Consider the following 27,136-nt stretch of genomic DNA (forward strand, 5'->3'; position numbering starts at 1 on the left):
GGAGGACAAATCGAGCGCTGCAGGAAGGATGGTCGCCCTTTCGCCGTTTCTGCAGAGGACAGGAAGTGGAGTTTCTGTAAGTTATTTCTTAATAAAGGCTTTGTTATTTTAAATTTTAATTTGTGTTGGTGTTATTTTTTCGTTGTGTACTAACGAATTTTTGAGAAAAAACTGGTCCTTTAAATGCAGCTTTTTTATACCAAATATGAGCTAATCAACGGTGTTTGGGGTTTTGTAGTGCAACCGCGCCGCTAATACTGACGTGTAGAGAAAAGAACTACATTTCCCAGAGTGCAGCAGCAGCAGCGGCGCAAGAGAAAGGAAGTGTCACGTGGCACGTCAGATCCAATCCAATGGAAGCTTGCTCCCTGAGGGAGGATAGAAGACGGAGCTTCTCACACAGCGGTGTCTCGGGTGTTAGCGAGGAGCTGGTTACGGTTTGTGCGGGGCTGTGTGTAGCTCAAGTAGGTTTCCTTTGCAGCAGTGTCGTTCTGTGCGGCCATACTCATTTACTTTGCGTCTGAAAGTGTTTAGTGGCTGCGGGGGGTCTCCTCATGCGTCTGTCTGTACTTGTGCCTCACACACCTGTCCTGTTTCATGGCCGAGACCCTCTCACAGGCTGCGGTACCAGTACAGAGCCGGCGCTGCTTTAGCACTGCTAGCGGGGGAGGCCTCGCAGGCTTCCGTACATTCTGTCAGGTGAAGTACAGGCAGACTGCAAGCTCTCAGGGCACCTTGTATAGTGACTTGTACCCTCCTACTGTGTCCCCTGTGTACTCACTGTTACCATAGCAACCACTTCCTAGTCTCTGCCCCTCCCCCTGTACAGTCAGCTCTGCCTCATGGGCTCCAGCAAGGCCTGTGTTTTACTGAACCTTCATATTATACTCCTCAAGTGCCACAATCACTAGTATTAAACATGGATTCCCCCTCTTCTTCTCCCTCATTTATACTGAATAACCTTAACTCTTTCCTTCCCACCCCACAGTCACATGGGCACAACCAGCCCCACTCTGTCCTCTCACCTCAGCATGAGATTATGTGGTCGGCCCTACCTGTCAGTGCAGGACGTCTGGGGTTAATGTTCTCCCCACTGGAGGCCGGACAAACATTAACCCTTTCTTTGAGCTCTGCTTCCTCTCATCACTTTTTTGTTTGTCCTGCTCGGGGGCGGACTTATCTTCCTCCTATCCATATAGAAAAATAGAAGAAATTCACAGTTACAAGAAAAGGTTCTTGATTGCTCCTTGTCAGTGAGCCCCCTGTGTGCTACTGAGGTCAGAGCCTGGAACGAAGATCTATGGCGAGCTCCAGGGTTAAGCCCGTTTTTCAATGTGTGCTTCCCTAGTAAGTATGCGTGTTTGTTTCATTCATGCCTGAGCCCCCCCATACTGGCACGCTTCCAAGGTGAGTGTGCGCTGGTCGTTACCTTCCACACATTGAGCCCTTCAATGTGTGTGCTCCTCAGCTGAGCCCCTTACTGAACCATCTGGTTTGGAGAACCTTTCAGTGCGTCGCATCACAGATTCAGGCGCAGTTCCGGGCTACAAGTCCCACAATATCAGCGGTCAGCTTGGCACGATGTAGACGTGTGACATCACTTCCGCCGCCATTCCTATTACTAGTGCGCATTGCAGCGAGGTTGTTTCTTACGCTAAATTAAGCTAGTATGGCGGCTCAGGAAGACTTATTGGACCTGATTCAAGCCATGGCACCTGACAAGAATGCTGCACGCAGTAAGAAGGCTCAAAAAACATCTACAATGAGGGGTAGGAGAAGGAAATGCTCCAGATCTTCTTCTCTTGATAAATTGCCTAGACTGCATACTATAGACTCCTGAGTCTAATTTCCAACATTCTGATCAAGACTTAAATCCTGTGCCTACTATTCACACTACTACTGCTCAAGTCCACTCACTGCCAACAGTCAGCTCTCCTGCTCTAAGAAAGGAGAATATTACATCTGTCCCACAAGAATCGGTTAGCCCTGTACAAGACACCAATCAGATGGCACATTTTATGGAATGAATACAAAAGCAAGTTAAGTCTTCAGTGTCACAGGCTCTCAAAGGTCAGAGTAAACACTTAAAAAGACAGAATCTAGAAGCCCGTCTACATCCAGCTCATCACTGGAATCACATTCAGACAATGAGACTCACAGTACTGACTGAGGGCTTTTTGTCTATTTCCTCAGACAACAGTGCACCTTCTGCAAATAAGCAACCTGAGGAAGTCAAAACACTCCTCAAACACATATACAATACATTGGAAATAGCAGAAACACAAACTCCTATTTCCAAAGCAGATAAAGTTCTGGCAACAAATCCAAGAAGTTCAGTTTTTTTCCCACCAGCAAAGGTATAACCAAAGCTATTTCTGACGACTGGGCAGGGCCCGACAAAAGGGATTCAATTTCACTTGAGGAAGGGCACTAGTAGCCCGAAACATGTCGTGTTAAAGTGGACCTGTCACCCAGATACAAAAATCTGTATAATAAAAGTCCTTTTCAAATTAAACATGAAATCCAATTTCTGTTTTTTATTAAAGTATTCATAGCTGTTGTAAACTCATTTAAACATCTCAGCTGTCAATCAAATATTGTCTGCCCCTCCTCTATGCCATGGGCATAGAGGAGGGGCAGACAATTACTTTCACTTTCCATTCAGCACTTCCTACATGTCACTGCTCTCCCCACATTCCCCCGTTCTCTTTACCATTTAATTGTGTAGCCAGGGCATGGGAACGGACATCGGGTCCCCCATTCTGGTGCACAAACAAGATTCTGAGATGATGCAAGGCTTGCCTTTATTACAGTCTCCACAAAATGGCTGCTGCCTGCTTGCTATAATTTTGAAATCCCAGACTGAAGTTAACTAGATTCAGATAATTTATACAGTGTAATTTAAGTTCATTTTGCTTGACTAATGTGATAAAATAGGATTTTTAATATTTTTTTTTGAGTGACGGATCCCCTTTAAGCAGTGTGAATAATAAATAATTATCAGCAGTTAATCTGCGAGTGAGTGCTCTCCTTTCGTTCATTGAAAAAATCTACAAAGAGGGGTAGAGAAGGATATGCTCCAGATCTCCTTCTCTTAATAAATTGCCTAGACTGCATACTATAGACTCTGAGTCTAATTTTCAACATTTTGATCAAGACTTAAATCCTATGCCTACTATTCACACTACTACTGCTCAAGTCCACTCACTGCCAACAGTCAGCTCTCCTGCTCTAAGAAAGGAGAATATTACATCTGTCCCACAAGAATCGGTTAGCCCTGTACAAGACACCAATCAGTGTCACAGGCTCTCAAAGGTCAGAGTAAACACTTATAAAGACAGAATCTAGAAGCCCGTCTACATCCAGCTCATCACTGGAATCACATTCAGACAATGAGACTCACAGTACTGATTCTGAGGGCTTTTCCTCCATTTCCTCAGACGACAGTGCACCTTCTGCAAATAAGCAACCTGAGGAAGTCAAAACACTCCTCAAACACATATACAATAAATTGGAAATAGCAGAAACACAAACTCCTATTTCCAAAGCAGATAAAGTGCTGGCAACAAATCCAAGAAGTTCAGGTTTTTACCCATCAGCAAAGGTATTACCAAAGCTATTTCTGACGAATGGGCAGAGCCCGACAAAAGGGATTCAATTTCACAAATATTTTTTAACAAGTTTCCAGTTGCAGATGAACTAGAAAATGTATGGGACAAATCTCCTAAGGTGGACTCGGCTATTGTCCGTCTTTCAAAAAATACCACTTTGCCTACTGAAGATGTCGGTTCCTTTAAGGACCCCATGGATAAAAAGATGAACTCTGCTCTTAAGAGAGGATTCCTAAATACATCTGCCATATTTCGGCCAGCATCAGCGGCACTGTCAGTAGCCAAGACTGCACGTTACTGGTGTCAAGACCTCAAAAAGATAGATCCTTCCATGCTAGATTTAGATAAAATAACTGCTGCCTTCTCTTTCCACAGTGACGCCTCACTAGAAATTGCTAAGGTCGCAGCCAAGGCATCTTCCTCCATTACTGCTAGGAGAGCTTTGTGGTTGAGGTAGTGGGCGGGGGGGTTCAGCTTCCAAGCACAAGCTGACATCTCTAAAATTTGAAGGTTCTTACCTATTCGGTTCAAGAAAATTATTGCTGTTGTGACAGGTGGTAAAGGAGTTTTCTTTCCTCAAGGCAATTGAGCGAATTATGATCATAGATCTTGGAATTCGTCATAGAAATCTTCTTACAGACAGAGGCCAAATACCTCTCAATCAGCAAATAAGAAATTCAAATATTGTCAATCTCAGTCCATTACCAACAAAAGATCAGGTCCTGTTAAGACACAGGATTCCTGACTCCAACAAAAAGCACCTCACTACTATACCAGTCAGAGGTTGCCTTCAAAAATTTCACTCCGAATGGGAACTCACAATCCAAGACCAGTGGCTACTTCAAATCCTTTCACCAGGTTACAAAATTCCCTTTCAAAGAATACCACAAAATTCATTCATTCCCTCTTCAACCTCAATGGATGCAAAAAAAAAAAACAGCAGCCATCCATGACATTATACAGGAACTACTGCTAAAACAAGTGATCGTTCTAGTTACGGCACAATAACAGTTCCAAGGTTATTACTCCAATCTATTTTTAGTGCCAAAAAAAGGTGGCAGAACCATTTCCTCAGATACTGGAACAAGAACCATCAGGATCTGTCCCAGATCATTATTCTGTCTCCACAAGTCAAAGGTGGCTCCAACCAGACAATGTCTTAATGGGGAAACTGGCAGAAACTGGAACCAGTAGTTATCTCAACGGATGGCAGTCTATCAGGGTGGGGAGCACAATGGAAACACCAATCTTGTCAAGGGGCATGGTCACCGCAAGAAAGAATTCTCCACATCAACATTTTGGAGATTCGGGCAATTTTCAATGCTCTCACGTTTTGGCAACATCTTGTTCAAAACTCTCATTTCTGTGTCCAGTCAGACAACGGGACAGCAGTAGCCTACCTCAACAGGCAAGTGGTTACCAAGAGCAAGAGAGCCATATCGGAGATCTCAAAGATTCTTTCCTGGACAGAAGCTTACAAAGTACACATATTGGCTGTCTATATTCCAGGGATACAGAACTGGCAAGCAGATTTTCTCAGCCGGAACACGATAGATTCTGGGGAATGGATGCTTCACAGAGATGTTTCAGCTGCTAGTCAACCGATGGGGCAACCCATGTGTGGACATCATGGCATCCGGAACCAACACACAATGCCAAGATTTTTCTCCAGGGTCCAGGATCCTCTTGTGGAGGATGTAGATGCCTTAACGACTACTAGTCATTTTACCTAGGGTATGCTTTTCCACCGATTCCGATGATTCCCAGACTACTGGCAAAGATACGCAGAGAGATGGTTCCCTCAATACTAGTGGCGCCTGCATGGCCAAGAAGAACGTGGTTTGCAGATATTGTGAGCATGACAGTGGGCAAACCACTCACTCTACCTCTCAGACCAGACCTTCTACGTCAAGGTCCTATTTGGTTCCCAGATGTTCACAAGTTGCATCTCACTGCATGGCTGTTGAATCTCAAACATGGGTGTTAAAAGGAATTTCACAGTCAGTCATAGAGACTCTCATGGCAGCCCGTAGAGTTTCTACAGTTAAGGCCTATCACAGAATTTGGTCCATTTTCTTTAGATGGTGCATAGCAAAGAGGCTGGGATGGAAAACGTGTTCCTCACCTCAAATTCTTCAGTTTCTCCAAGATGGAGCAGATGTCTGTGTGTCTTCACTTAAAGTATAGCTCTCAGCATTGGCTGCTCTATTTCCTCAACAGTGGGCCATCCTACCTGAGTTTAGACTGTTCTTTCAAGCAATGTCGAAGCTGCAACCTCCTTTATGAGATCTTACGCCTCTGTGGGACCTCATTTTAGTTCTACAATGCCTTCAGCATCATCCCTTTGAACCAATTGAATCATTGGACATTAAGTTGCTTACTTTGAAAACTTTTTCTTTTTGCAATTTGTTCAGCTAAAAGAGTTTCAGACATAGCTGCACTTTCCTGTATTTCTTTGTGGTTAGTTTTTCACGCAGACAAAGCTGTACTCAGGTCGGTACCATCCCTCTTAACTAAATTGGTTTCTCCTTTCCAAATCAATCGAGATTGTTATTCCAGCATTTCCTCAAGATACTGCAAATGAAGAGGATTCCAATCTTCTGACACTAGATCCAGTCAGAGCACTACAAAAGTATGTCAATAAGACTAAGGCAATTCGGAAGTCAGTCTCTCTTCGTTTTTCATAGTGGTCAAAATGCAGGTCAGAGAGCGTCAAAAAGCATTATAGCTAGATGGTCCACTATACAGACAGCTTATTCACTTGCAAATGAACAGTCTCCAGTTCATAACACAGCTGATTCTACAAGAAAGATTGGTACTTCCTGGGCTTTCTTCAACAATGTTTCACCAGAGAACATTTGCAGAGCAGCAACTTGGACTGCACACTTTTTCCAGATTTTACAGACTGAATTTGCAACACAGTGCCGACTCTCAGTTCGACAGAAACTACAGTTTAAATCATTTCTATCATATGTAAATCGTTCCCTCCTTGTTTTTGGACGGCTTTGGGACATCCCCAGACATCCTGCACTGACAGGGCCGACCGCACAAAGGAGATTTTCTTACCGGTAAATCCCTTTTGCTTAGGTCCGTACTGTCAGTGCAGCATCCCACCCTTTTTTGCAGATGCAGCGGTTTTTCGTAGCATAGTAAGATATAAGTTCTCCACTCGCAGACTTTATAACAAACTGATGGGAGGAACAGGAAGAGGAGGAGCTCAAAGAAAGTTATTGTTTGTCCTGCCTCCAGAGGGGGGAACATTAACTCCAGACGTCCTGCACTGACAGTACGGGCCTACGCAAAAGGGATTTACCAGTAAGAAAATCTCCTATAAGGCACAGGAACACTGACTGTTGGGACATTTAATGGATCTGTGCCCATGTTATTCTATTGGGGGATATTGCTGGAAATAATCCTGTATAGAAATGTGCAAGTGCTTAATTCCAGGGTCACTTCCAGGTCAGTCCCTCCCACGAGGAGCCAATGGGAATGTGGGAGGAAGCGAGTGACACAGGGATGAAGGGGAAGGAGGATAAAAATGAGCGGAACAAGAAAATCCTGAATCTGACACTGGAGATGATCTATCTGCTGACTGGAGAGGTGAGGGGCACTGTGACTGGCACACTGACAAGAGACTGTCTGTCTGTACAAAGGGGGTCTCTCTGCAGCTCAAACACCATTCTCTCTTCCTTTCAATATTTAGCACTACATCCCTAGGAAGAAGTCAGATGATGGGGGGGCCCTGCATGCCCCTGGCTCCGTCATACAGAAGGAAAATAACAAGAATGACAAGAAGATCCTGGAACTCATGTCCAACATCATCCAGCTGCTGACTGGAGAGGTGGGTACAGCGGCCCCTTATTGTTTAGTAACAGTGGATGATAATCCCTTTCTCTGGCTGGGGGATGACTGGAACATTGTGTGTGACAGGTTGCCATAAGGTCTGATGATGTTTCCATCTATTTTTCCTTGGACGAGCGGGACTATATAAAAAGAAACAAGGCCCTTTACAAGGAAAGAATAACGGAGGAGCCCCAGCAGTTTTTCCTGATGGGTGAGTAATGAGTACAAAAAATATCAGAGCCTCGTGTTCAACAGAACTTCTTAAAAGAAACAGTACAAGAGCTGTCTGGGAACTATATGATGGGAGTTGAGAAGATTACTTGTCAATATACCAGCCATTTCCTTCTGGTAGGTGGGAAGCCAGCAGCTAAGTTGACCTGGCAGGGAACTGTAACTTGTTCCCAGTGTTGCCCACATTCCTGTAAGGACCCACCCATTGTTTTTAACACAGACCAAAAAAGTTCTACATGAAACATCAGTAATGGTCTAATTTTTAAAGGTAGTGCTCCTATCTAGGCCAAATTTAAATCAAGCCATGTGTGTTATTTATACTTGTACTGGAAGTGAAAGGAGAAAAGTAATGAGAAAAGAGGGGTAGAAAGGCTTAGACAACAGAAGATATTTAAACCATTTCCCTTGTTACGAAAAGAGCTGCTGTGATGTTTATTTGTAGTTGACTTGGGACAAATGAGCCCACTCCACCGTCTACATCAAACTGTACATTAGATTGTGGGACCCACAGCTCTGCTCCAACACTGATACCAATGGAACTTCAAGATGTTCCTTCTCTCCACAGGCTGCAGTTCATCTCTGTTCACAGACACAATTACTTCTGCTGCATGACTGAACCCATCACCTGGGCAGAAGTGTAGAATTAAAAGTCTGAAAGTGGGGGATGGTTGAAGTGGGAATGGAGAATGGTTTATGGGGTAAATGTGGGGGTGCTGGGAATGGACAACAGGAAGACACAGAGGCAGATGGAAGGGTGAGAGAATTGCGGATGACACAATAAGAATGGCTTTATAAGTTAACAATATGTCACTCTTGGGCAGAGTATTAAAGTCACAGTTCATGTTTTGCACAATATATTCCAGCGATTCCAGGCATGTCCAGAGTCAGGCCCGGGGACCAAATGTGGCCCATTTTCAAATTTGCACCGGCCCTTGGCCAGCACAGTGCAATCAGGAATCGCCTAGCCATAGCATGAACTATTTGGGCACATTAGAGAAATGAGTTGCCACTTGGTCTATACTGCTGCCTGTGTGCTGAAGGTGTTAGTAATAGATACGTACTGGCGCGTAGTGCCGCGCCGATTCACATACTTCTTTCGGCCTGAAGGTGCAATAGATGTACTGACGTGCCAGCACGCTAAACTAAAGAAGTATGTGAGACGTCACTATGTGCCAGTACGTGTCTATTACTAACACTTCAGCTCACAGGCAGCAGTATAGACCAAGTGGCAGATCATTTCACTAATGTGCCCAAATATTACTGCTATGGCTATGCGATTCCTTGTTTAAATGAGTTAAATGATGTTAATGGTTCAAAGAATGTCAGGCTGAATGGTTGGCCCCCACACATTTTCACCTCACCAAATCTGGCCCTCGTTGCAAAACGTTTGGCCACCACTGAGCTAATCCCAAAGCAAATTTAGCATTTAGTGCATTCCTACACTTCTAACATTCAGGATTCCTGTGTACTGAGCGAATTCATCCATAATTACATTCCCTTCCCTCTCAGTTGAGCAGTTAAACAAATACAAGAGTCCTCTGCACTCAACCCATTATCAATATATTTAAGACATAGACCTTTTGTGCCTTAAGCTACTAAAAAATGCCTTACCCTTTAAACAAAACAGGGATTGTTTGTCCATATATTGCAGTTATCAGTTGAGCAGTTGTCTTTGCACTACAGCAGTGACTCCCACCCAATGACTAATGTTGCTCCCAGGGGCCTTAAAGCAGCTGCTCATTTTTGGATTTTTGACTTGGAGACAAGTTTTGGTGCATAAACACTATGTGAACTGCCAAACATAACCAGCTAGTCTGCCAGTCCATATAGTGGTTACCAAACAACCAGTTGCAGCCCTTATTGGACACCCCTAGGACCTTTTTCCATGCTTGTGGTGCTCCCCAAGTTTTTGTCTATTTAGATTTGGCTCACGGGTAAAAAACGTTTGGGGACCCCTTCGTTACAGTATCACACCCCTTCTGTCTGGGAAGGCCAAACAGCGATTGCAGTGTCACAAACCTAATCCAGTTCATACATTTGCCATAAAGATATTGATCAGACACAGAGCACCTGCAGGGTTTGTGGTTATGTAGTAGAGATACAACAAATCTACCACAAGAGATTGAGCTGATTACTGAGCTGGATCCAGGCCCTCAAAAATTCTAAACATCCATTTAGAACAACAACAATATAGTTTGTTGCAAGGACGAGGCTTGAAAAGGGAGTGTGGGAGTATGTCTGATAGTGTTACACAGTACCCAACACAAACGTAGAGATAAAGAAGTGCACAGTTGGCTCTGCTCTCAAGTACAATGTAGGAGTAAATAAAGCTCACTTGGGAACAGAATCCGGCCAAGTCAGGGGGGCAACGTGCCACCTACTGTTACTGTTAAACAGCAAATATGTTTTCTTATCAATGCACTTCATAAAATTAAAGAAACATACGACTGTGTTTAGATGTACATCTGTATGCATGAGCCGTGCCATAAATATTATAATCAAATGTTCTCTGCTTGCCAGACTGTGATTATGAAGATAAGAGAGATATTCCAGCTGATCTGGGAGGAACATTATGTTATAATAATGAGCCAAGCAAGATTGGGTCTGAAGGAGCAGAATTTTGTGCTGAAGGAAATCTCACAAACCGTGAAATTTCTCCAGTGGAACAGCCCCCACCAGCCAATAGGATTAAAGAGGAAGAGATTTCATGGGGAGAGGGAAACCAATCAGATTGCAGCATTAATCCACTTACAGAACAGATACAGGGAACAGATACACCTACTCCTATCATGGGATACAGCCTGAATAACAGCTTGGCATGTGATATAAAAGAGGAAGTGGATTCATGGGAAGAGGGAAACCAATCAGATTGCAGCATTAATCCACTTACAGAACAGATACAGGGAACAGATAAAGCTACTCCTATCATGGGATGCAGCCTGAATAACAGCTCGGCAGATGATTATAAATTAGTTGGTATTCAAGAGGAAGAGGCTTCATGGGAAAAAGAAAAACAACTTGCAGAACAAACACAAGCAACAGACACATCAACTCTCATGGGAAAGAGCCTAAATAGCAACTTGATCCCTAACGATACATCGAATGCTATTAAGAAAGAATTGGTTTTATGGGAAACTGATCATAATTACAGCAAAATAAATAGAATTAGAAGACGTATACCACGAACAGATACACTAGCTCCTTTTATGGGCTGCAAACTGAATAATAACTCACAAAATGCTCATGTAACATTTGTTATTCAGGTGGAATCCGCTTCATGTGCAGAGGGTAACCAATCGGATTGCAGCATTAATCCACTTACAGAACAGATACAGGGAACAGATGCACCTACTCCTATCATGGGATGCAGCCTGAATAACAGCTCGGCAGGTGATATAGAAGAGGAAGTGGATTCACGGGAAGGGGGAAACCAATCAGATTGCAGCATTAATCCACTTACAGAACAGGGAACAGATACAGATCCACTTACAGAACAGATATGCCTACTCCTATCATGGGATGTAGCCTGAATAACAGCTCGGCAGGTGATATAGAAGAGGAAGTGGATTCACGGGAAGGGGGAAACCAATCAGATTGCAGCATTAATCCACTTACAGAACAGATACAGGTAACAGATACACCTACTCCTATCATGGGATCCTTTGTCAATAATAGTTTAACTGCTTATGTAGCGAATGTTATTAAAGAGAACCCCACATCAAACAATGGAGAGCAAAGATGCTGGAGGAGTAATACAGATGAGGGACCAGACACATACGGACAAGATGATACAGAACCAGTGGTTTCACATTATACAGAGAGCCATAACAGTGTGATTACTAAGAGCAGTTGTAGTAAAGAGAAAACAGCTGGAGAAGAGAAACCATTCACTTGTTCTCAGTGCAGGGAAGGCTTTGCTGTTAACTCCCAGCTCACTGCACATTACACATGTCACACAGGAGACAAACTGTTCATATGTTCTGAATGTGGCAAATGTTATAATTCATACCCGCAGCTCAATGCGCACCAGAAAAATCACAAGAAAGAGAAGCAGTTTCCTTGCTCTGAATGTGGGAAACATTTCCCCAAGCTTTCAAGCCTAAATGAACACAGGAGAATTCACACCGGAGAGAAGCCGCACACTTGCTCTGAATGTGGCAAATGCTTTGCAGATCCCGCACAGCTTAGTCGCCACTGTAAGACGCACACAAGAGAGAAGTTTGCTTGCACGGAATGTGGCAAGTCCTACATATGTCACATGTCCCTTGTCATACATCAAAGGACTCACACAGAAACCAAAGCCCTTTGCTGCTCCGAGTGTGGCGAATGCTTTAAGTATCACTTTCAGCTCACTCACCACATCCGAGGCCACGCCGCGGAGAAAACGTTTACCTGTTCGGAATGCGGGAAGAGTTTTCAAAATATTTCAAAACTTAAGACGCATCATAAAAGTCACGCGGAGGAGCGGTCGTTTTGTTGTTCTCAGTGTGGGAAGTGTTACAAACATCAGTCGGACCTTTCCAACCATTACAGGATTCACACAGGGGAGAAAGTTTTCTCTTGTTCTGAATGTGGGAAATGCTTTACACGTAACACTAATCTTAAAGTACATTTAAAACGGCACAAAGGAGGAAAACTATAAGTTTGTTCTTAGTGTATGAAACATATTAATTAATCTGCATTTTAGTAAGGGAAGAAGAGAATAATGAATTGGTGTCAGTCTATAATAGAAGCACTTGACCCTACAAAGTACATTGTGTGTTTTACTTTACTGTTTTACTGGACAGTAACTACTGGATCAGTGACCCACTTTCATTTGTCCAGGAGTAACCCCCAAACTAAAACAGCATTTTGGAGAATTTTACACCAGAACAAAGTAGATAAGCACAAGTGACAGTTGATGCAGCAAAACGTATATGTAAATATAAATTATCCCTTCAAGGTGTTTTTAGAAACTGCAGACCTTCAGTCATCTAGGGCTGCTGTAGTTTCCACTCAGAATTCAAATACATTTTACCAGTGTATCATGATATTTAGAGCTTTTTTGTTGCATTTTTAGTTGTTTTTTTTTAGACGCAGGATGAAATGTAAATCTGACAAATCTGAGCCATGCATAAGGGCAATTGCAGTTGAAAATCTGGGGGCTGCACTCTATGTGTACTACTTGCAGGTTTTCAGTCTAAACACCCCCCAAACTGTGAAATAACCCCCACAAGCCATATTTGTCCGAAAAGTACACTTCTTCGGCTATTCAAAGATGCCATTCTCGATTTTCTAAACGGAGAATTGGGACTGCAGTCGTTCTTAGAAGTCAGAGATTTGGTCTGAAATAAAGGAAAAAAAGAGTTCCAAAGTTAGATTTCTCCCAAAGTTTCCATGGCAACTAACAAAAACCTGCTCAATAACAATCTGCAAGATCCCTTGAATAGAACGATACCCCATATGTATGGATACACAGAGACGCAACCCCCAAACACCCCAAAACAGGCACAATGAGGGGTTGTTCTGTGACCATATAAAGACACAAGGCTGCAGGCTGAGTTATACAGGGAACTCTGAGTATCACTCATGTATTATAAGGGATAATGTACCCCCTACTGTAAATGATAAGGATATTAGAAGTCACTGAGGGGTTGTTCTGTGACCATATAAAGGCACAAGGCTGCAGGCTGAGTTATACAGGGAACTCTGAGTATCACTCATGTATTATAAGGGATAATGTACCCCCTACTGTAAATGATAAGGATATTAGAAGTCACTGAGGGGTTGTTCTGTGACCATATAAAGGCACAAGGCTGCAGGCTGAGTTATACAGGGAACTCTGAGTATCACTCATGTATTATAAGGGATAATAATCTTTATACGAAAACAATGGTACTTGAAAGGTCCTGGTGACTTCAGATATCCTGATATTTTTATGTAATAAAGTTTTAACATTAGTTGACCGTGAGTAAAGTTGCAGGTTGATATCTGGACTCTCGGCTACTCAAGCTCAATGGGAGCAAATACAGTGTCTTATTATAATGGTTATAAAATGGTTACAAAGTTTCACTGAAAGATTTCCTTCTGTGTCCTTGGCTGAGAATGTAACAAGCTTATGTACTGCACAGTAATATAAATAAATACATATACAGTTGTGCTCAGAATAATAGAAGTGTGTTTAAAGGAAAGGCTAAAATTAAGTAAGCTTTATCAGAAAGGTCCATCTAAATATACCAGTAAACCCTCAAAGTAATGCTGCTCTGAGTCCTCTGTCAAAAGAAACACTGCATTTCTTTCCTTCTATTGTGTACTCATGGGCTTCTGTATCAGACTAACTGTTTTCAGCTTAAACCTCATTGCCCTGGGCAAGAGCATGCTCAGTTTGATCCTCTCCCCCCACCCCTCCCTTCTCTACTGTAATCTGAGCCCAGAGCAGGGAGAGACTCAGGCAGGAAGTGATGTCACAACACATTAATACTGCAGCTCCTATCCTAAACAAACAGAGAGCTTCTAGAGCTTTTTACTCAGGTATGGTAAAGCATTCTACAGAATAAATATAGCATTCTAGCTTGCACTATTGCAGCTAATCTTTTGGCAATAAAATGTCTTCGTAGCTTTCCTTCTCCTTTAAGATCCTTATAATAGATTTTATTTCTATACAAATGCACTTGGGAACACTGCACATTCTACTCCTAATCAAAACATAAAGAAAAATGGATGAAATTAATGTTATTCCCTTAGAGAAAGAGAAGGGAACATTAGGCAACAGTCCCTCATTGTTCTTTCCCAACTCATTGACTGTACCAGGTGAAAGATCTTTCAAGCTCTTGTTTTAATTTGAATGACTGAACTAATAGTGAGTTTACCTCAGAGAAGTCTGTACTGTGAGTGCCCTGTAACATGACATTGTTATCTTGGTTATAAACCTGGTTTTAACTGAGAGGTACAGTTCTGCAACACCTGTGTCTTTATTCACACACTGATGCCAGGGCCCAGTTGAGGGAGCAAGCAGTGCTCTAGCAGAGGGTCAGATTTAAGCACATTCACTGCTATTTTGTAACAGAGGGAAAGTCCAAGCAAATAGGGACATCTGTAGCATTGTGGAATTTGTAGTTCAGCTGCACCTTTATAGCTCTAAAAGATACTTGACTGGAAAACTACATCTCCCAGAGTGCACCAGCAGGAGGGTCACATTATGAGTTATAGCTTCAGCAAACTAGGGAAAATCATATCATACTTACCGAGATTTTCCTTTCCTGGACTGTAAGACAGCAGTGGGCAACAACGGGTTACAGGGGACCCGTCACCCAAAAAAATTATTCAAAATCCTATTTTTTCACATTAGTCAAGCAAAATGAACTTTAATTACACTATATAAATGATTTGAATCTTGTTTCCTTCAGTCTGGGAATTCATAATTATAACAAGCAGGCAGGAGCCATTTTGTGGGACACTGTTATTAAGACAAGTCTTGTATCATCTCAGAGTCTTGTTTGTGCACCAGAATGGGGGACCCGGTGTCCATCCCCATGTCCTGGTTACACAATTAAACGGTGAAGAGAACGGGGGAATGTGGGGAGAGCAGTGACATGTAGGAAGTGCTGAATGGAAAGTGAAAGTAATTGCCTAAGGCATAGAGGAGGGGCAGACAATATTTGATTGACAGCTGAGATTTTTAAATGAGCTTACAACAGCTATGAATGCTTTAATAAAAAATAAAAATTGGATTTCATGTTTAATCTGAAAAGGACTTTTATTATACAGATTTTTGTGTCTGGGTGGCAGGTCCACTTTAATCCCCTCCCACCATGCAATGGGACAGGAAATACCAAAATAAAAGTCATCTTCTGCCCCCTGGCCACCATCTTTGAATCCTGGAGTCTCCCCCATGAGGGTGGGAAGCCCCTGCCCACTGCCGTGTTCCAGTCGAGGAAACGAAAATCTCGGTAAGTATGATATGATTTTCCCTATTCCTGTTCCTTTACACGGCAGTGGGCAACAACGGATGTACCAAAGAACAACAATAAAAGAGGGTGAAGTTAGTATTTAATTAGCATTTAATGCAGAATTCAACACTGAAGTTGGAAGAGGAGGATTTGTTAGCAAACGCATCAAATTTGTAATGGTTAATAAAGGTATGGAAAGAAGACCACACTGCTGCTTTACAGATTTCTTCTAAACTAGCCACCGCATGAAAGTCCCAGGATGCCGCCATGCCTCTGGTTGAATGCGCCTTAGTAGTAGAGGCTACTGTGCTGGAATTTAATGCCTAGACACTCTGGATGCATTCCTTCATCCAACCCGCTATCGTGGATTTGGAAGGTTGAGTCCCTACTTTTTTACCTTGCAGGATCACTAAGAGGGAGTCTGAAGATCTTGTCCAAAGGACCTGTTCCAGGTAGTTTTTCGAACATCTCACACGTACAATTTATGGCATCTTTCAAGGTCAGATTTAGGATTAGGAAAGAAGGTAAGTAATGGCTGGGAAGTAAGGCGGAGGCTCCCCCTGCTGTACATAAGTATGATTGTTTCCCTGCAGAGCAGTTAGGGACCGTCTGACAATTCCTATCCACAGCAGTAAATGAAGGGAGAATTTCACTGCATACAGTCAGGTTTCTTATAAAAATGGGATTATATTTTTTTGCCTTTCCTTGTCCTTTAACATTGGCTCTTTTGGACTTAAAGGACTGGTTTCTGGGTTTCCATTGTCTAAAGAAAGACTTCCCAGGCTTGTACTGTCTGTAGGGTTGCCACCTTTTCCGGAAAAAAATACCGGCCTTAATATATATTTATCTTTATTCCCTATTAATAACATTGGGATCAGCCATCGTTTTTTACCAGCCAGGTCAGTAAAATACCGGCCAGGTGGCAACCCTAAGCGTCTGGCATCTCTATAATTTCCTCTGAAATTTCTAGCAGAGTTTCTTTTATCCTTACACTCCTGTGGGAGGAAAAAGAATTTACCAGCCGATGCCTTTGAAATGATCTAACTCTGGTCCGAATAAGAAATTTCCCCTGAATGGAAGGCCACATAAGTTATGTTAAGATTGAGAGTCAGCATGCCATTGTCTCAACCATAATCCCCAGCTCCTGAAGCCATATTTTATTGGCCCTTGTAACAGCCGTTATAGCAGATTTACAGGCAGTTCCACCTGCCACATAAACCCTTTTAAGGGCCTCATCTTGCTGCCTCTCCATGATGTCCTTCAGGTATACTCCTTCATCCACAGGAAGGGTAGTTTTTCTGACCACTCTGGTAATGGCCGCATCAACCTTGGGAGGGTTTTCCCTGGACTTAGCCATGTCTACTGGAAATGGAAACAATTTTTCAGTTTTCTAGGAACCACTTGCTTCCCATTCCATTCCGACTGAATAGTAAATATGATAACATCATGGACCGGAAATAGATGATTCTTTTCAGAAGATTTAAACATTTTATCCTGCAGGGGATTTCTTCAGGTCTTCAAGATCCAGGCTCTTTCTCACAGCTTTAATAAGGGGTTCAGTCATGTCAGTGTTGAAAGTAGATTCCCCCTCTTCCACCTAATCCTTCACTTTATTCCTCTGAAATGTCTGCTCTTGAAGGGGTAACCCTGCCAGGACTACTTTAATCCCTGGCAGAAGAAGATCTACTGACGTGACCTAGATTTTTGAGCACATTATCAGTGACTTGTGACATCATGGAAGACATAGACTGATTGTTTCCTTCATCCAATTCATCATATCAGACATCTGTGATGGACCAACTCTAGAAGCATCATGTAGGAATTTAGCACATAGTCTCTTATCTGGAAGAACATAATCAGAACATGAAGCACAGTCCCTTCTAGCTGACTTTCTTCTGCTCCCTTCTCTGTTTGGAGGACTCCTATTATGAGAAAAGCACCACATTACTGGAACATCCTCAGCAGAAACATATATATATATATAGACAAATTCAAGAGTCCTCTGCACTTAACCCATTATCAATATATTTAAGACAGAGACATTTTGTGCTACTGCTACTAAAAAATGCCTTACCCTTTAAACAAAACAGGGATTGTTTGTCCATATATTACAATATATTTAAGCTGAACAACTACGTCAAAGTCATCCCATATCTGGCCAGTCCTATGCTCAATTTTATCTGATTCATTAAGAATTCTATTGCTTCATTATACATTTTACAAAGGGACTAAAGGTGGCCATACACGGGCCGATAAAAGCTGCCAACAGACGGAGTCGGCAGCTTATTGGCCCGTGTATGGGGCACCCCGACGGGCTTCCCTGATCGAGATCTGGCTGAAAGTCGGCCAGATCTCGATCGGAAGGGACTAAAAATCTTGTCGGATCGCGGCTGTATCTGTTCGTTGATGCGGTCCCGCGATCAGACCGCCCGTTAGGCATCGTTAGGATCCGATCGTTGGGCCCTAGCCACGATCGGATCAGCCCGATATTGCCCTCCCCAAGGTGGGCATATCGGAGGGAGATCCGCTCGTTTGGCAACATCGCCAAACTAGTGGATCTCTCCATGTATGGCCACCTTTAGTTTTACCTGCAACTTACTTGCTGCTTTCAAAGTAAAACTCCCAAACTTGGCTGCCCTTTTATTGGACACCAGTGGGATCACCTGACTATAGTTGGAGACAGGGCTGGTCCTATCAAATGTGGGGCCCAATTGGGACCATGTTGGCGGGGCCCCTAGACAAAGTGTTGCTGGCTACTGACACAGCAAGTATTTAGGAAAATAAGGGCATACAGGCACAAAATAGAAAGGAAAGGGGCAGTGCGGGGCCCCCAGAGGTGCGGGGCCCAATTGGGCCCAATTGGTCCAATTGGCCTAAGGCCGGCCCTGGTTGGAGAGGGTGGGAGATACAACGTGGAGCTGGTCACTGCTCATATATATATATATGTCCATAGGAAGAAACCAGCAACTACAGGGTATTCTTGAAAAATCAAAAACTTGTATTGAAGAAAAGCATGTACAGCCTTTTCTTTAATACACTTTTTGGATTTTTCAAGAATACCCTGTAGTTGCTGGTTTCTTCCTATGGACATGTACTAATGTTTAAACCGTGCAACCGGGTGTCATTTGGAAGCTGCGAAAAGACCCGAAGTCACGAAAACAGGCAAAATTTAAGTCCTGAAGCTCCGAAAAGACGCAAAAGTCACGAAAGGAGGCGAAGTTGAAATCCTGAAGCCATGAGTTCAATTCCTCTGAACACCAATGTGTGTTTTTTTTTCTTAATCCCCTGGCCACCAATGTATTATTCTAATACTCTAAAGGCCCCTGCCACCAGTTTTTTTTTTTAAATATTCTTTGGGGCCCCAATTTATTTTTAACTTGTAAGGGGGGCCCTGGCACCAATGTTTTTTTAAAAAATATTCTTTGGGGCCTTGGCGCCAATGTTTTTTTTTTTAATTTATAGGGGGGCCCTGGTCACCAATTGCTTTTTATAACTTGTGTTGGGGGGTTACCTTTTTTAACGCTGATGTCTGTGTGGTCTTTTAACTGTGATCTAGAGTGGGTGTGATCTGGGGGGGTATGGGGCCCCGTGATTTCTAATGGTGGGAGAGGTACCCAATCTGGAACTAGTGGGGGTAAGTGACATGAGAAAAAAAGATGGTGGCCAGGGGGCGGAAGCTGGCTTTTATTTTGGTATTTCCTGTCCCATTGCATGGCGGGAGGGAATTTACTCGTTGTTGCCCACTGCCATGTTAAGAAACAGGAAAAGGTTTCAGGAGCAAAGGAATATCACAAGCTAAAGCCAATCAGAGTGACCGCTGCTCCTGAGTGAGGATTGGAGGTGGGGCTTGTCAGGCAGAGATTACACAGGTAGGAAGAAGCTTGCAGCTGATTGAGCAGGTAGGATTTCCTTGTGAAATAATATTATTGTGTCTGGGAAAGTTCTGTGTGGGGGGGAATGTTCTTTCTGTCTGTCTGTCCTTCCTGTCATGTTTCATGCCTGAGATCCCACACACAAACCTCCAAGAAACACGAGTGTTCAGTGACTGAGAGACAGAGGCAGGAACTTGGGGTAAGGCTGGCAGTGTAATTTAGGGACCCCATTAGAAATCACAGGACCCTGTACAACAACATTTTCTGAGTCCCGCCCACCCTACACCACAGTTAAAAGACCACACAGACATCAATGCTAAAAACGGTAAACTTCCCCACACAGGTTATAAATATCCATTAATGGTGAGGGCCCCCTTATAAGTTTAAAAAAAAAACTGTGGCACCAGGGCCCCCCATAAACGTTATAAAGAAAAATCGGTGGTCAGGGACACACATAAGTAAAAAAACATCTATGGCACCAGGGCCCCCCATAAAAGTTTTTAAAAATCATTAATGGTTAGGGCCCCACATAAGTAAAAAAAAAATGGTGCCAGGGCCCCCCATAAAAGTTTTTTTTTAAATGGCGCCAGGGCCCCCCATACTATTTAAAATAAATAAATATTATTTAAATAATACATTGGTGGCTAGGGGTTTAATAAAATGAAAAAAAAATCTCATTGGTCTTCAGTAGAACTTTAACTTTGGCTCCTTTAGTGGCTTCCGGTCTTTTCGGCACTTTGGGACATCAACTTCGGCTCCTTTCATGGCTTTGGGTCTTTTTGTGCCTTCGGGACATCAACTTCGGCTCCTTTTGTGGCTTTGGGTCTTTTTGCCGCTTTGGGACTTCAACTTCGGCTCCTTTCATGGCTTTGGGTCTTTTTGACTCTTCGGGACTTAAACTTTGGCTCCTTTTGTAGCTTCGGATCTTTTTGCGGCTTTGGGGCTTCAATTTCGGCTCCTTTCGTGGCTTCAGGTCTTTTCACCTCTGTGGGACTTCAGCTTTGGCTCCTTTCGTGGCTACGGGTCTTCTCGCAGCTTTGGGACTTCAGCTCCTTTTGTGGCTTCAGGTCTTTTTGTGGCTTCGGAAATTCAACTTCGGCTCCTTTCGTGGCTTCGGGTCTTTTCGTGGCTTCAGGATTTCAACTTCAGCTCCTTTCACAGCTTTCGGTCTTTTCGGCACTTCGGGACTTCAAATTCGTCTCCTTTTGTGGCTTTGGTTCTTTTTGCGGCTTTTAGGACATAAGCTGGAGAGAAATTAAAGCATATTTTCAACTTTGAACCAATGAAGTCTTTTAGTCTTTGCCAGACCAACTTAATCCGGGGACAACTCCAAAAGTAATGGAACAGGTCTCATTCTCTTACTTTTTGGGCAAAATGAGACATGACCCAATCCCTTACCTTTGTGAAAAAGCTTCCCGTATCCCAGGTGGATCAGTTTGAAATGCTGGACTCTCCAGTCCTCTGAGGTAAAATGCTTGTTAAATTTTGTAATAGAAGAGGACAATTGGGAAGGGGTCATTTCACAATGCAAATAATTTGTCCATTTTAAAGCTGCATCTTTAAGAGGGTGTATTATTCTAAAAGGGGGACACCAAAGTTTCCATGTTATATAATCTATATTTAAGATCCCCCAGTTATCTTGTATTTTAGCTAGCTCCTCTGCTAACCAATGTTTCTGAATAGCATAGAGGTTTTTGTTGGCAACTGAAAGAAAAGCGCTTTTTACAATAATATAGAGAAAGTGATCTTCTATCTTCAAACTATGGGGTAAATTTATCAAAGAGTGAAGTTCCGCCACTAGAGTGGAATTCCGCAGCTCTCAATTCATTTCTATGGGATTTTGAAAGGCGTATTTATCAATGGGTGAAGTGAAAGTTCACCCTTTGATAAATACGCCTATAAAAATACCATAGAAATAAATGGAGAGTGGCGGAATTTCACTCTAGTGGCGGAACTTCACTCTTTGATAAATTTACCCCCAAGTTGTCTTTTTAAAACGGCCCAAGAAAGAAGGTTCCCATTATTAGGATCCACAAAGTCTCTAATCATAAGAGGATGGCGTTTTTTAGAGAGGGAAAGCAAGGTGTAGTATCCGGGTTGTGGGAGATGAATTGGCATGAAAGGAGTCTGCCTATGATTATAACTGTGACTGGAGAATAGCAAATTCCATGTAAAAATTGAGTCCCTAAATAGAGGGTTTACTTTACATTCAAAAGGAACATCCTTCCATTTCAAATAGAGGATATTTAAAACGTGGGAGGTGGATGTGGGAAAGCTTTTCCTTCTCTCCGGGGGCTGACGTTCATCTCTCGTGCACAGACACCAATACTTCTGCTGCATGACTGAACCCATCACCTGGGCAGAAGTGTAGAATTAAAACTCTGAAAGTGGGGGATGGTTGAGGTGGGAATGGAGAATGGTTTATGGGGAGGGTGAAAGTGGTACATGGGAGATGGAAGGGTGAGAGAATTGCGGATTACACAATAAGAATTGTTTATGAGTGTCACTCTTTTTGGCGAGAGTGTTAAAGTCACATTTATGACTTGGATAAAGTTTGGCTGAGTTCAAGTTTTGCACAATATATTCAAGCTAATTCCAAACTGAATTTTGCATTTAGTGCATTCCTATGCTTCTATCGTTCAGGATTCCTGTGTACTGAGCTAAATTATCCCTAATTACATTCCCTCCCCTTTCAGTTGAGCAGTTGTCTTTGCACTACAGCAGTGACTCCCACCCAATGACTAATGTTGCTCCCAGGGGCCTTAAAGCAGCTGCTCATTTTTGGATTTTTGACTTGGAGACAAGTTTTGGTGCATAAACACTATGTGACCTGCCAAACATAACCAGCTAGTCTGCCAGTCCATATAGTGGTTACCAAACAACCAGTTGTAGCCCTTATTGGACACCCCTAGGACCTTTTTCCATGCTTGTGGTGCTCCCCAAGTTTTTTGTATTTAGAAATGGGTAAAAAAGCTTGGGGACCCCTTCGTTACAGTATCACACCCCTTCTGTCTGGGGAGGCCAAACAGCGATTGCAGTGTCACAAACCTAATCCAGTTCATACATTTGCCATAAAGATATTGATCAGACACAGAACACCTGCAGGGTTTGTGGTTATGTAGTAGAGATACAACAAATCTACCACAAGAGATTGAGCTGATTACTGAGCTGGATCCAGGCCCTCAAAAATTCTAAACATCCATTTAGAACAACAATATAGTTTGTTGCAAGGACGAGGCCTGAAAAGGGAGTGTGGGAGTATGTCTGATAGTGTTACACAGTACCCAACACAAACGTAGAGATAAAGAAGTGCACAGTTGGCTCTGCTCTCAAGGACAATGTAGGAGTAACCAATGCTCACTGGGGAACAGAATCCGGCCAAGTCAGGGGGGCAACGTGCTGCTCGGGGGGGAATCTGCATACACTGAGTTGTGCTTTGTAGTATATTATTGGATACAGCATGAGGGGGTTTAAAGACCCAATATGACAACTTTTACTTGTGTGTTCTTACCAGACTGGCCTCATACTGTTACTGTTGTAGGGATGTGAAAATCTTAGACACCCTTACACTTTACAGACAGGCACACCCCTAGTAATATGGACACCTCAGTGGGTCCTTATGGGGACCTTGTGCTTATGTAACCCCTGCAGTTCACACAGTGTACACCAGATGGCACTGTGCCACAGTATAAAAGGTTTAGGAACCATGAGATCTGGGTCCATTGCTTTAGCCCAACCAAGCAGGCTGGAAGGGAATGGGTAGTGCTGACCCTAGGCGCCTTGGCCCTAGTAATTAGACAGCTATACTCGTTTATTGCTCACTCTAGGAGTGATAGAGAGGTTATTTAGTTGAGCAGCTCAAGGCTCCGCCGAGGAGATTAGAGGGATTAAGATCCCAGGGTATTACTGACCCAGAGTAAGGAACCAAGTGTTGAGATAGGGATGTCAGGAGTTCCCCTAGTCTGCCACTGGAAGATATCCTGAAAACTGGCCAATACCCATCACATGCTGTCAACTTACTCTCTGCTGTATATTCCCTAGCCTGTGGGGATTCAGCCTATACGTGCTGTGAGTATATGCTTCCTTTATGCTGCTGTGTATGTTCTATACTCCATTGTGGATCAATGTGCTAAATGATCTATGTGCTATTGTTCAATAAATACTGTTCTTTGTTCAACTGTTAAAGAACTACTGGCGCCCATCATTGTGCTATTGCATCAGGTTACAGTTACACTACACCCTTGCCTCCACCCCGCTGCGAGGGCTTACCCCTGAGAAAGAGAGCTCATCGGTGGTCTTAGCCCACCAAGGAAAGTAGCTTAAACTGCCCTAGCACAAGTCAGTTTACTATAGCGCTACACTGTTAAACAGCAAATATGTTTTCTTATCAATGCACTTTATAAAATTAAAGAAACTGATACGACTGTGTTTAGATGTACATCTGTATGCATGATCCGTGCCATAAATATTATAATCAAATGTTCTCTGCTTGCCAGACTGTGAATATGAAGATAAGAGAGATATTCCAGCTGATCTGGGAGGAACATTATGTTATAATAATGAGCCAAGCAAGATCGGGGCTGAAGGAGCAGAATTTTGTGCTGAAGGAAATCTCACAAACTCTGAAATGTCTCCAGTGGAACAGCCCCCGCCAGCCAATGAGGTTAAAGAGGAAGAATCTTCATATGAAGGGGGAAACCAATCAGATTGCAGCATTAATCCACTTACAGAATAGACACAGGGAACAGACACACCTACTCCCCCAGAAACTCCGGGGGCCTTCAAGCAATCACTTCAATTCCAAGTCCTCCTGCAGCCGGACCCGTGTGAGCCTAATTAAACCACTATCCCATTCTCTTTTCACCGCTTAAAGGAGAAAGGTGCCCTTGATATGTACAGGTATATTACCTATAGTAGGGCACATGATCCCTTTAAAAATTGTAAACACAATTTGTATGTTTCCCCTCCCCTTCTTGTGATTGGTTGTTTGGCCTTTAAATACTGACCCATGTTTGTCAACCCTCAAGCCTATGACTAAGTGTCCCAGTGACATGAAACGCGTTAGGCGAGAGATGCTTAAATACAATTTTCATATTTTTATTCATTTTTTGGTCTGATCTATGTGTGACCCGTCAGAGTACCTTCCTCCAACTTCTTTGTTTATCTAGTTACCAAATGTGTCAGTGTTATTATCGCTCTTTGCTGTGTGTCAGGTGAATACGTGTGAATATGTCATGTGACACGGGGGGGGGAAGTATATTTGTATATTTTGCTCCTTGAGCCAAACACTGGGACAGAACAAAAGCTGAACATGTGTGTGAGGGGGTGTGAGATGATTGTCATGTAAGTACAGGAGCTTCCATTGTAGCTGGGCCTGTGAGAAGACAAATTGTGGGGGACATTTGTGAGGCTTGGGAGGATATGGCTGGTACAATTGTATAATCTGTATACTATATACACACACTCTTGTACTGAAGCCATGATCTGATTTTGTCATTCCAACTACAGCTCACACAAAGGAACAGCACTGAGAAGTGACCCCAATGCAGACAATGGCGGCACCGGAAGGGGCGGGGCATGAGAAGATTACCTCAGACTGAACCGGATGTTGGGGAGAAATGGCTTCCCTGCCTCAGCCCCTCACTCCTAAGCTGTGTGGGACAAGTAATGGTGAGGGGAAACATAAATGTGTCAACTTGTGAGCTATAAAAGGGGCCGTTCCTTTGTGTAGGGAGGGGGTGAAACAGGCGCAGCAGGTCGGTAAGTGCAGTAGAAACTGCTGGAGATTTGCCCACAGTCAGCGATAGAGAATGGACCCTGGAGCCACACCCGCTGCAAGCTCCTCCCACACTCACTGAGCCTTAGCGCTTAAATGCAGCTTTTTTTATACAAAATATGAGCTAATCAACAGTGTTTGGGGTTTTGTAGTGCAACCGCGCCGCTAATACTGACGTGTAGAGAAAAGAACTACATTTCCCAGAGTGCAGCAGCAGCAGCGGCGCAAGAGAAAGGAAGTGTCACGTGGCACGTCAGATCCAATCCAATGGAAGCTTGCTCCCTGAGGGAGGATAGAAGACGGAGCTTCTCACACAGCGGTGTCTCGGGTGTTAGCGAGGAACTAGTTACGGTTTGTGCGGGGCTGTGTGTAGCTCAAGTAGGTTTCCTTTGCAGCAGTGTCGTTCTGTGCGGCCATACTCATTTACTTTGCGTCTGAAAGTGTTTAGTGGCTGCGGGGGGGTCTCCTCATGCGTCTGTCTGTACTTGTGCCTCACACACCTGTCCTGTTTCATGGCCGAGACCCTCTCACAGGCTGCGGTACCAGTACAGAGCCGGCGCTGCTTTAGCACTGCTAGCGGGGGAGGCCTCGCAGGCTTCCGTACATTCTGTCAGGTGAAGTACAGGCAGACTGCAAGCTCTCAGGGCACCTTGTATAGTGACTTGTACCCTCCTACTGTGTCCCCTGTGTACTCACTGTTACCATAGCAACCACTTCCTAGTCTCTGCCCCTCCCCCTGTACAGTCACCTCTGCCTCATGGGCTCCAGCAAGGCCTGTGTTTTACTGAACCTTCATATTATACTCCTCAAGTGCCACAATCACTAGTATTAAACATGGATTCCCCCTCTTCTTCTCCCTCATTTATACTGAATAACCTTAACTCTTTCCTTCCCACCCCACAGTCACATGGGCACAACCAGCCCCACTCTGTCCTCTCACCTCAGCATGAGAATAAGGCACAGGGACACCGACTGTAGGGACATTTAATGGGATTCTATGGGTCTGGGCCAGGCCTGGACTGGCAATCTGTGGGTTCTGGCAAATGCCAGAGGGGCTGCTTTAAGGTGCCATAGAAAGTCAGTATTCAGTGGGCTGTTTGGGCCTCTGAGTGGGCCTCTATGTACCTGAAATGCCAGGGCCTATTTTAATTCTCAGTCCAGGCCTGATCTGGGCCCTGTAATTCTATTGGGGGATATTGCTGGGAATAATCCTGTATAGAAATGTGTAAGTGCTTAATTCCAGGGTCACTTCCAGCTCAGTCTCCCCACGAGGAGCCAATGGGAATGTGGGAGGAAGCGAGTGACACAGGGATGAAGGGAAAGGAGAATAAAAACGAGCGGAACAAGAGAATCGTGAACCTCACACTGGAGATGATCTATCTGCTGACTGGAGAGGTGAGGGGCACTGTGACTGGCACACTGACAAGAGACTGTCTGTCTGTACAAAGGGGGTCTCTCTGCAGCTCAAACACCATTCTCTCTTCCTTTCAATATTTAGCACTACATCCCTAGGAAGAAGTCAGATGATGGGGGGGCCCTGCATGCCCCTGGCTCCGTCATACAGAAGGAAAATAACAAGAATGACAAGAAGATCCTGGAACTCATGTCCAACATCATCCAGCTGCTGACTGGAGAGGTGGGTACAGCGGCCCCTTATTGTTTAGTAACAGTGGATGATAATCCCTTTCTCTGGCTGGGGGATGACTGGAACATTGTGTGTGACAGGTTGCCATAAGGACTCATCATGTTTCCATCTATTTTTCCTTGGACGAGTGGGACTATATAAAAGGAAACAAGGACCTTTATGAGGAAGGGATAAAGGAGGATTCCCAGCAAATCCACCCACTGGGTGAGTAATAGGCACAGGGCACAAAA

General features: G+C 43.6%; 2 protein-coding genes and 2 long non-coding RNA genes across 9 annotated transcripts in view; 3 read left to right on the plus strand and 1 right to left on the minus strand.

The window, feature by feature from the left end:
• XB5772961.L (Gastrula zinc finger protein XlCGF53.1 L homeolog) overlaps positions 1-27,136 on the minus strand; it is a 579,535-nt gene that overhangs the window by 472,163 nt on the left and 80,236 nt on the right. The gene's annotated exons all lie outside the window — the stretch shown is intronic.
• LOC108704280 (oocyte zinc finger protein XlCOF7.1-like) overlaps positions 1-27,136 on the plus strand; it is a 137,184-nt gene that overhangs the window by 15,523 nt on the left and 94,525 nt on the right. The window lies entirely within an intron of this gene.
• Positions 256-26,819, plus strand: LOC108704194. Of its 3 annotated transcripts, none has more exons than XR_005964766.1 (3): positions 256-464; positions 26,505-26,656; positions 26,760-26,819. It is a non-coding gene; the product is annotated as an uncharacterized LOC108704194 (long non-coding RNA). The 3 variants fall into 3 exon arrangements; XR_005964764.1 differs by lacking the exon at positions 256-464 and adding an exon at positions 24,720-25,639; XR_005964765.1 differs by lacking the exon at positions 256-464 and adding an exon at positions 24,720-25,639 and having other exon boundaries at positions 26,517-26,656.
• Positions 7,537-8,494, plus strand: LOC121399141. The gene is made up of 2 exons (XR_005964773.1): positions 7,537-7,665; positions 8,251-8,494. It is a non-coding gene; the product is annotated as an uncharacterized LOC121399141 (long non-coding RNA).

Source organism: Xenopus laevis, chromosome 9_10S (assembly GCF_017654675.1).
Source record: "Xenopus laevis strain J_2021 chromosome 9_10S, Xenopus_laevis_v10.1, whole genome shotgun sequence".
Lineage (NCBI taxonomy): Eukaryota > Metazoa > Chordata > Amphibia > Anura > Pipidae > Xenopus > Xenopus laevis.